This window comes from Clupea harengus, chromosome 12 (assembly GCF_900700415.2).
Source record: "Clupea harengus chromosome 12, Ch_v2.0.2, whole genome shotgun sequence".
NCBI classification, from domain to species: Eukaryota; Metazoa; Chordata; class Actinopteri; order Clupeiformes; family Clupeidae; genus Clupea; species Clupea harengus.
Window position 1 is genome coordinate 22,386,841 of NC_045163.1, and position 9,257 is coordinate 22,396,097.

Here is a 9,257-nt window from a genome sequence, read left to right on the forward strand (position 1 = left end):
TGTTTATGTATGAGTATGCGTGTCAGCACATAATGCGGGAGATTTAGGTGAATCGGCGGACGAAGCAGAAGCGTCTGCTGGCATGTTAGGATTCAGAGCATAACCCGCGAGCAGTTTCACATAATCTCTTTATCGCTGACCTATCAAAGCATCACAAATGGAATGGAAGTATACATCATATACGGTTCCGTATGTGAAACCAGGGTTTATGATATAAAAAATAAAAAAAAGCTGCCGAGAAAATAGCCCGTAAAAAAAGCATTTTACGGTGTTCCTCCACTCTGGGCAACTGGGTTTATGATGCACTTAAAAGCTTGGTCTGAGGTCACGACACAGGAAGTACTTCCTGGGAGTTGCCACAGAGGTAAGAAATCCCTGCCCACACACCTGTTTTGCCCAATAGCACTTTTCATACGCACTATGCTGTATGTATTGATGAAGAGTGAATGCTTTGTCCGTATACATTAAGAGCAAACATAAAATACGAGGTGCGATCGAAACAGCTAAATGATTAATCTTAGCATGGGGGGTGCCATGTTTAGCACATTGACCCGTTGCATATCAGGTCAGCTCGATACCAGCTATACCCCTCCGAGCGGAATATATCTGAGGGTCGATCGCTTTCAATGCCATTGATCGCAGCCTTGCTTTATTTAGACTGGGGGGGCTGGAGGCTGAGCCTGTGGTTCATTACATGGACTGATTGCCTTTCGTTAGGAATGAGGCACACCCAGAGCCCCAACGCCGGAGGTGAGCTCACAGAAGGTCGCTGCAATCCTTTCACTCTAACAACTTCCAGATGAGCGAGAACTCCCCCCCCCCCCCCCAAGAGGCTTATTTATGAATGTGACCAGACCTTCTTGTTTTGTAATATATGCTAGTTTGCCTCGGGCACTCTCAGCTAGTAGTCTGGCTTGATATAGTCGTCATCTGTTTTGATTTGCTTTAACCCAGTCACTGCGTGGGTGTTTTAGTTTTTTTTGGGGTTGAAACCCATCCATCCCCTGGTTTGTCATTCAGAACATCCATCCATCCATCCATCAGCCAAGTCAATCAATCTGTTTCGCTTGGAAAATGGTAAGAATTGTCTTGGAGTTGCCTCGCCTTTCCAGATCGAAAGGTTTAAGAAGCCATGATGCCAGGTCCTGGAGGGCGTGAACATGCACCAGAGGGTCTTCAGAAGGCTCCGTAATCTTAATTAAAGCTAAGAGCTAATGACTGTGAGCACCGAACAGGGAGAGAACAGGGAGAGAACAGCCTGTCATTACTGAGATGCGTTGGGTAGTGTGGATCGGGCGGAGAAAGGAGACCCTCCAGCCCCTTCACTACCCCCCACCATCACCTCTTATTCCACCCCAAAAAGTAAAAATCCCCCCGGCAGGTGAGGGCGTGTGGGGGATGGTGGTAGTGTAGTTGTTGTGTGTGTGTGTGTGTGTGTGTGTGTGTGTGTGTGTGTGTGTTTGTGTGTGTGTGTGTGTGTGTGTGTGTGTGTGTGTGTGTGTGTGTGTGTGTGTGTGTGTGGTGGGGGTTGGATGTGAGTGTCTGTATGTTTGTGTGGTGTGTTGGGGGTTGGAGGTGTGTGTGTGTGTGTGTATGTCGTGGGGGTTGGAGGTGTGTGTGTGTGTGTGTGTGTGTGTGTGTGTGTGGTGGGGGTTGGAGGTGTGCAAGTGAAAATGGGCCCATAAATTATGCTGCTGCCCCTGACCACTTGATGCATGCAGCCACGTTGGAAATCAAGGTCACTCCCCAGCTCGCTTTATCTCCATGCACACACACACACACACACACACACACACACACACACACACACACACACACACACACACACACACACACACACACACACACACACACACACACACACACACACACACACACACACACACACACACATATGGATACACACACACGCATTCATGGACACTCATCCTACACACACTGCCTATCCACCCCCTCCCACCAGGCCTGGGTCTAATGCCAGAAGGCATCAGGGAGAACACGGGGAGAATTTAATGGGAGAAATGGATTTGTTGGAGAGAGAGAGAGAGAGAGAGAGAGAGAGAGAGAGAGAATGAACGAACGAAAGAGATCAGGAGAGACAAAGAAACAGAGAGGGAGAGCGATTGGTGGTTGTACTCTTTGGGAAGCAAGACTTGGGCTATTTTGAGCGGAGACTCCCTGGAATCAACCAAGCAAAGGATTGCATTTTTTTATCTTTGTCTGCAAGAATGCTTTCTTACATTGTTGGTTATTTTAGCAGCGTGCATGGTGTAATTGCCTAGTTTAACCTGCGGCTGTTGCGCGCTCGCTCGCCCCTTTGTCTTAACATTTTGTGGGAGGCAGACAGAGCTTCCTGTGATGAGGTAACACTCCAAAGCTCTCCATCTATGAGCTTGGCCATTGAAAAGAATAATGGATTTAAAAAGAGACTTTTTCGGGAGCTTCATTGCTCGATAATTGAGTGCCCAGGCCTCAAATAGGTTTCCACTAGAGTAGCTGCCGCAGTGCAGTCGCAGTCATGTGTGATATTTGATGAAAATCAGTTCATTTCTCTGATTGCGGTGAGATAATATACACACACACAGTGTACAGTATACACACACACACACACAAACACACACACACACACACACACACACACACACACGCCTTCTCAACCTGAATCTTCTCGTGAAAGATGATAGCTACACTTGCTGGTGCGCTTCTCTAACGAATGCCTTCTGAAGATCTGAGATGTTCTCCCTGTGAGAGCTCGGGGCATATAGAATGAGCATAGTTTTCAGAGCCTAGGAGGAGTTCAACGTTACATGTGCTCATGGGAAATAATTGAAGTTGGTACATCTATCAGTTAACTTTTTTGGTTTGATTTTGAATTATTAGAGTGCTCGTTCATAATGTTCAAAATGATTTAAAAAAAGTATTTTTCCTTATTTTGTTGGCATTTTAATGAAGCAGAATTGGCATTGATTTTTGAAGCATCAAACCTTCATAATAGGGTTTATAATAACCTTTTACAAGACACAGACCTTGTTCATGATTATGATCAATGCATCAATAAAAGTCATTATCTAAACAATGAGATAAACATTTACATTCATATTTTCTCATTTGGCAGGCGGTTTTATCCAAAGATAGGCCTTACTTACAGGCGAGAAACGACACTGACGCTTCAGCATAGTAGGAGACCTGGGAGTAAGTGCTTATGTGCTAAATCTAGTCAATAAGAGAAAAATGTAAGGAGATCAGGTAAAGAAGTTTCACAGTAAGTGCAAGTTAGGCATGTTAGGGTGTTAGGGGTGTTAGGAGACGATCTGTTCTCAGAAGAGATGAGTCTAGAGATTCTTGAAGATAGAGAGGGATGCCCTTGCTCTGATAGCATTTGGTAGCTCGTTCCACCGTCGGGGGAACCGCAAATGAGAACAGTCTGGAATGAGATTGCCTTGCGTGTAGGTATGGCAATGCCGGACGGGGTTCATTGGAGAAACGCAGCGGGCGAGAAGGAGCATAAGCCAGTATGATTGAGTTGAAGTAGATGGATGCAGACCCAGCAGGCAGTCTGTAGGCAAGCCTTAGTGATTTGTGTTTGATTCTGGCGGCCATGGGCAGCCAGCGGAGGTTGATGAGCAGTGGAGTGAAGTGCCCTTTTGGGCCGAAAACCAGATGCACTGCTGCATTCTGTAGGGGGTGCAGCTGTATATGCTGGGAGACTGGTCAGAGGGGCATTGCAGTAGTCAAGGCATGAGATGACTATGGCCTGTACCAAGAGTTGGGTGGCATACTGAGTAAGGTAGGGTCTGATTCTTCTGTTGTTTAGTGCAAAGCAGCGTTATATTGTATAGTGCAGAGGCAGCATGGTCAGAGAACAGCAGGTAATCGATCATGGCACCCAGGTTTCTCGCATCCTTGGTCGGGGCGAGAGATGAAGAGGCAATTCTTTATTTTGATATTGTGATGGATAGATTGATTGACCAGGATGACCAAGAGTTCAGTCTTAGAGAGGTTTAGTTGAATGATGTGGACATGTCTGAGAGACAAGCCCGAGATCCGCACAGAGACCGCGGGGTCGTCTAGTATCGTCTAAGAATGAAAATAACAAGACTGAGCGATAGTTCAGAACTCGAGCAGGGTTCAGGGTTCAGGGTTCAGGGTTCAGGGAGCAGGGGTGTTAGCCGAGCCTGTTTGAATGCCGGTTGGAAATGTTCCAGAAGCTAGTGAAGCATTTATCACGTGTGATGGCTGGCACAATGGTAGGAGATATAGCTTGGGGGAAGTTGGGAAGAATGGGGTCTAGTGGACATCAACATTTTTGATACCTCACTCTCAGTGAGAGAGATGAATGAAGTGATGCAACATTGACCGGGGGGGGGGCAGAGACAGAGACAGAGAAGGACATGTAGTAGGACTGTGACATCTTTGGCTTTGGCTTTTGGCTGCCCAGGGAGAGTGATGCGCCCGTAACCGGGGGAGACCGGTTGTCTCTGAGTGGTTCAGAGAATTGGCCACTGATGGCAGCCACTTTTCCGGTAAAGTAAGAGGCAAAGATGTCAGCTGAGAGATCTCTGTTTGGTGGAGGCGGTGGTGGATTGAGTAGTGTCTGTGGTACTGCTGATCTCATCATGGTAAAAAGCAGTTTTGGCAGCACTGGATGCTGGATGAGAGGGAAGATAGGAGTGACTGATAACCCCGGAGATCGGCGGGGTCGCTGGATTTACACCATTTCCTCTCCGCAGCTCTGAGATCGGTGTGCAGCTTTCAGATGGTACCGGTCAGCCATGGGGGAGGCTTGGTTAGGCAAGCGGGTTTGGTGAGTAGAGGCTATTCAGAGGCCATCCGGACATGAGCTCAGTGTTGAGCAGAGAGACTCACGGCTGCGGAGGGTTGCGGTGGAACGAGACCAGTGATGGTGGAACACAGGGCTGGTCTGGGAGGCACCCAGTAATGAATGAAATAGTGGCCAGAGAGGTAGACATCACACATACAGTAAATGCACTGGTCTGAGGGGATGTGAAAACATGATATTTTCTCTCTCTCTCTCTCTCTCTCTCTCTCTCTCAAAGCTAGCCAGCAAGCTGCACTCATTCCACTTAAGTCAGTGAAGTCACAGTGTGCTATGGATTCGCAGTGATATTTGAAATGTTAGGTTTCCTCACACACACACACACACACACACACACACACACACACACACACACACACACAGGCTCTGTTTTAATGAAAGTCAGCAGCAGCACTCATTCAAGCCGACTGCCCACTGAGATCACGATGCCAAAAAGGAAATGAGACTCTGTTTCTTTCTTCATTTGCTTTTTTGCATCTTTTAAACTGTGGAAGGATACAGTGCCCCCGCAGATGTGCGTACGACGCAAAGCACAGAGCAAGAAGCCTAAGAAGTCTCCAGCAGTGTCTGTGTGGGATTGCGCCGAGACACAGGGGATTGAATGATGGCTGTGAGAACTTTACAAAGAGGCACAGTGTCACGATGACATTCTGGCGACATAATCTTCAGCAGGAAAATGAAATGAGAAAAGGTTTTTTTACAGTTTTGTTGTGGTTGTGCTCTTTGTGATTGTGTTTTTTTTACCCATGAAACAGTGATAAGAATTATAATATTTTTGTGAATCAGTGCCTTGTGGGTGCCTTCTTGGTGTTCTTTCAAAGCTCCTTTGAGGTCTGCCCTAATCGCAGCTGTCTGTCTGTTAGTGTCAGCTGGTAATTGTACTGCTGTGGGTGTCCCCCCATCGCGCCAGTCAAACTCAAAGGTCTCCGATAATGACTCGGAGAGCCCCGGTTTTGGTATGTGTGTGCGTGTGTGTGTGTGTGTGTGTGTGTGTGTGTGTGTGTGTGTGTGTGTGTGTGATGGTAGGGGGTGGGGGGTGGGGTGGTCTCAGATCTGAGTAAAAACTGTCTCCTGCACCCCAGTCGTTGCATTTCCACCGGCAGCCCTCTGTCTCTGCCCACCATCCCCACCACTCTGCATTCATGGTGCCGTCTCCAGGGGGAGAGGTGTCACCACAGGCAACCACAAGCCTTTGACGGGTTCAGAATGAGAACCCCCCGCAGATTTCATCTCACACGGTTACACATCGCACATACTACAACACCAACCCCCCTCCCACCTCCCCTCTCACACACACACACACTCCAACACACACACACACACCAACACACACACACACTTCACACACACCCCCCCTCCTCATGTCTGCCACCGCCTTCCTCTCCACTGTAAATGATCTAAGAGCTCTTCTCCCACCACAGTGCATCGGGAAATCTGTTGTTCCTTTTTGTCGTCTGCGTGTTGTCACTCCCTTAATTACAGTAATATGTATTGGTGGCCTTTGTCATTTTTCTGCGGTTTGTTTTGTGATGACGGACATAAATCACGGCGAACCGGCGCGTACTCCGCTAGCTTCCGCCCGTGGCGCGACACTTTGATAAGGACACATGCTAATTTTTTAACCCTGCGTGCTTACAGTTATTGAGATAGATTGCGAAGCCCGCCAGGGCGTTAACCGCCGCTCACAGACCTCCATCTTGATGGTTGGAACATTTCATTACACTTTATCACCCCCCCCCCCCCCCCCCCCCTGTGGAAGATTTGAGAAGTTGAATAAGTTCATTTTGTGCAATTTACTGATACTGCTCTAGTCATTTTAGTGACAACCTGAGAGGCGCGACGCTAACAGCTCCCATCGCTCCTGAAGCTCAGGAACCAAATTGGAGTGGAACTGTTTCAAATGGGGCTCTCTTTTTTTTTTTTTGTTCTTCCCATTAAAACTAAATGACATCCCAGTTGAGAATGGCAAATTTATATCACTCAGGGAGGGATTACCTCCAGGTACTGCTCATTCAAATGGAACTGTCTTGGTTAATTGAGACTGATTGTGCACCCAGTCAGGTCTTTTTAATCCTGATGAAATGTTAAACACAGATACAGGCTTCAGACGGCGAGCCGTAAGACAAGATGGCCTCTTCAAATTGCCTCACATCGCTGCCAGTGCCCTAATGGGAGTGGAAAAGGGGGCGCTCGCCTTAATGTATTCACCTCGCCATTGTATAAGTACTTTTAGTCAAATGAGTTGCCTCAGGATAGCAGATACCCCCTAGACCTGTCAGCTTGCAAAGGCAAAGGAATGTTCCTCCTGGGCCGTGCGCATAGTCTGTTTAATTACAGCGTGGAAATGTGTGGATGGGTACAGTCTGACGCCTTAAGTGTGAATTTATGTCAGAATAATAAGGCCCTGTGTTCGCTGATCCTTACCATTTTTGGCTGAGATCTAAAGCAGCCATTTAATTACATTTAAATTTTCGCATGTAGAGATAATCAGAGAAATGCGCGGTATGTTTACATTGCAACGGCGGAGGAGGGTCCTCAGACTAGTTCTCTGGAGTCCTTGTGTCTATATCATGCCCCACCTGGGGACACAGCATACCCACTATCTCCACTCCAGGATTTGTTATCGATTAGCAAAATGTATGTGTGTTCATGTGCACGTACACATTTGTGTGTGTGTGTTTAGTGTGTGTGTGTGTGTGTGCGTGTGTGATTGTGTTTAGTGTGTGTGTGTGTGTGTGTGTGTGTGTGTGTTTAGTGTGTGTGTGTTAAGTGTGTGTGTGTGTGTGTGTGTGTGTGTGTGTGTGTGTGTTAAGTGTGTGTGTGTGTGTGTTATCTCTATCTCTCAGTGCTGATAGCATACTCTGATTGCTTGGAGGCTGGGCCCTGTGCCTGTGTCTGGTGTTGATGTGACTGCTGCTGCTGCTGTTCCCCAGCCGCAATATGATTAAGAGGGGGGAGTCTGCAGAGATGTCAGATCCTCCTCAGCCCGCGCCAGCAAATGTGCTGAGACACATTTTTAGCCCTATTGATTTTTCATTAGAGCCCAGTCATCTGCCCACCAACAGGAAAAAAGGAACGAACGAAGGAACGAACGAAGGAAAGAAAGAAAGAAGAGGAAGAAGAGGAAGAAGGAGGTGGGTTGGGGGAAGAGAGGGATAGCGAAAGGAAGGAGGACAAAAAAGCAGGCATGCAGGGCCTCTTTGTGTCTCTCTGTCTCCGTCTTTGTCTCTCCCTCTCTCTCTCTCCCTCTCTCTCTCTCTCTCTCTCTCTGTCTGTCCTCTGGGGTGTCTGTGAGTGCTGGGGCGTAGCCAGGAGGAGAGGCTCGGGTCCAGACGAGGATGACGTGTTCTGTCTGCCTGAACGCCAGCGCACGGCGACATCTTAACTTGCCCACCCCCAAAGCCAGCCCAGTACAAGGGCCTGGGAAGAAACGGAACCCGTCCCTGGCCTAGGGGAACCTGCACGATCAGCAGTAACCTGAAGTGTTGTGCATAAGTTAGCACCGCCATCAAGATCTCATTTCTCCAAACACAGTGGGACTGGGCAGGGCGGGCTGTGCAAGCAAGTTCTGAGGTGTTTTGACACATAACAGATTCAACGCCACTTTCACTGATTGTGCAAACACCTATTTCAAACCGAGAGGGAAACGGGTGGTTATTTTACTGTAGATTTGTGTGTGTTTGTGTGTGTGTGTGTGTGTGGTGTGTGTGTGTGTGTGTGTGTGTGGTTGTGTGGTTGTGTGTGTGTGTGTGTGTGTGAGGGTTAGAAGGGAAGAGTATAAGTATATGCCTGTGCATGTGTGTGCATCTGAAAGTGTGTGTGTGTGTGGGCATGTGCATGTTTTGTGTGTGTGTGTGTGTGTGTGTGTGTATGTGTGTGTGTGTGTGTGTGTGTGTGTGTGTGTGTGGGCATGTGCATGTGTGTGTGTGTGTGTGTGTGTGTGTGTGTGTGTGTGTGTGTGTATCAGGGCTCCTCTTCAGGAGGTGTGTCCCGGAGATCCCAGCTTAGGCCCCCATCTGAGGCACACAACGACTGGGACAGCTGGTGCCCCCCTCACAGGCCAGATGGGGACCGTCCCAAGCTGAGCCCCTCTCTCTCTCCCTCCCCCCCTCCAAACACCCCCCTCTAGTTCCCCCCTGGGGAGCAGTTACTGGGCCAGAGCCTCTGATTGGGTTCATCACCTGAGCACGGTGCGGCAGCCAGCAGCAGGGCTCAGCATCATTAGGGGGGAGCCCAGCGCAGTTGGACGGCTGTGCAGAGACAACAGCTCGACGCTGGGGTTTACTGGGGATTTATTAGAAACTTAACAAGCAGATCTGTAAGAAAATAAATGTGTGTGTGTGTGTGTGTGTGTGTGTGTTGTGTGTGTGTGTGTGTGTGTGTGTGTGTGTGTGTTTACGACGGAAATGTTATAGCATAC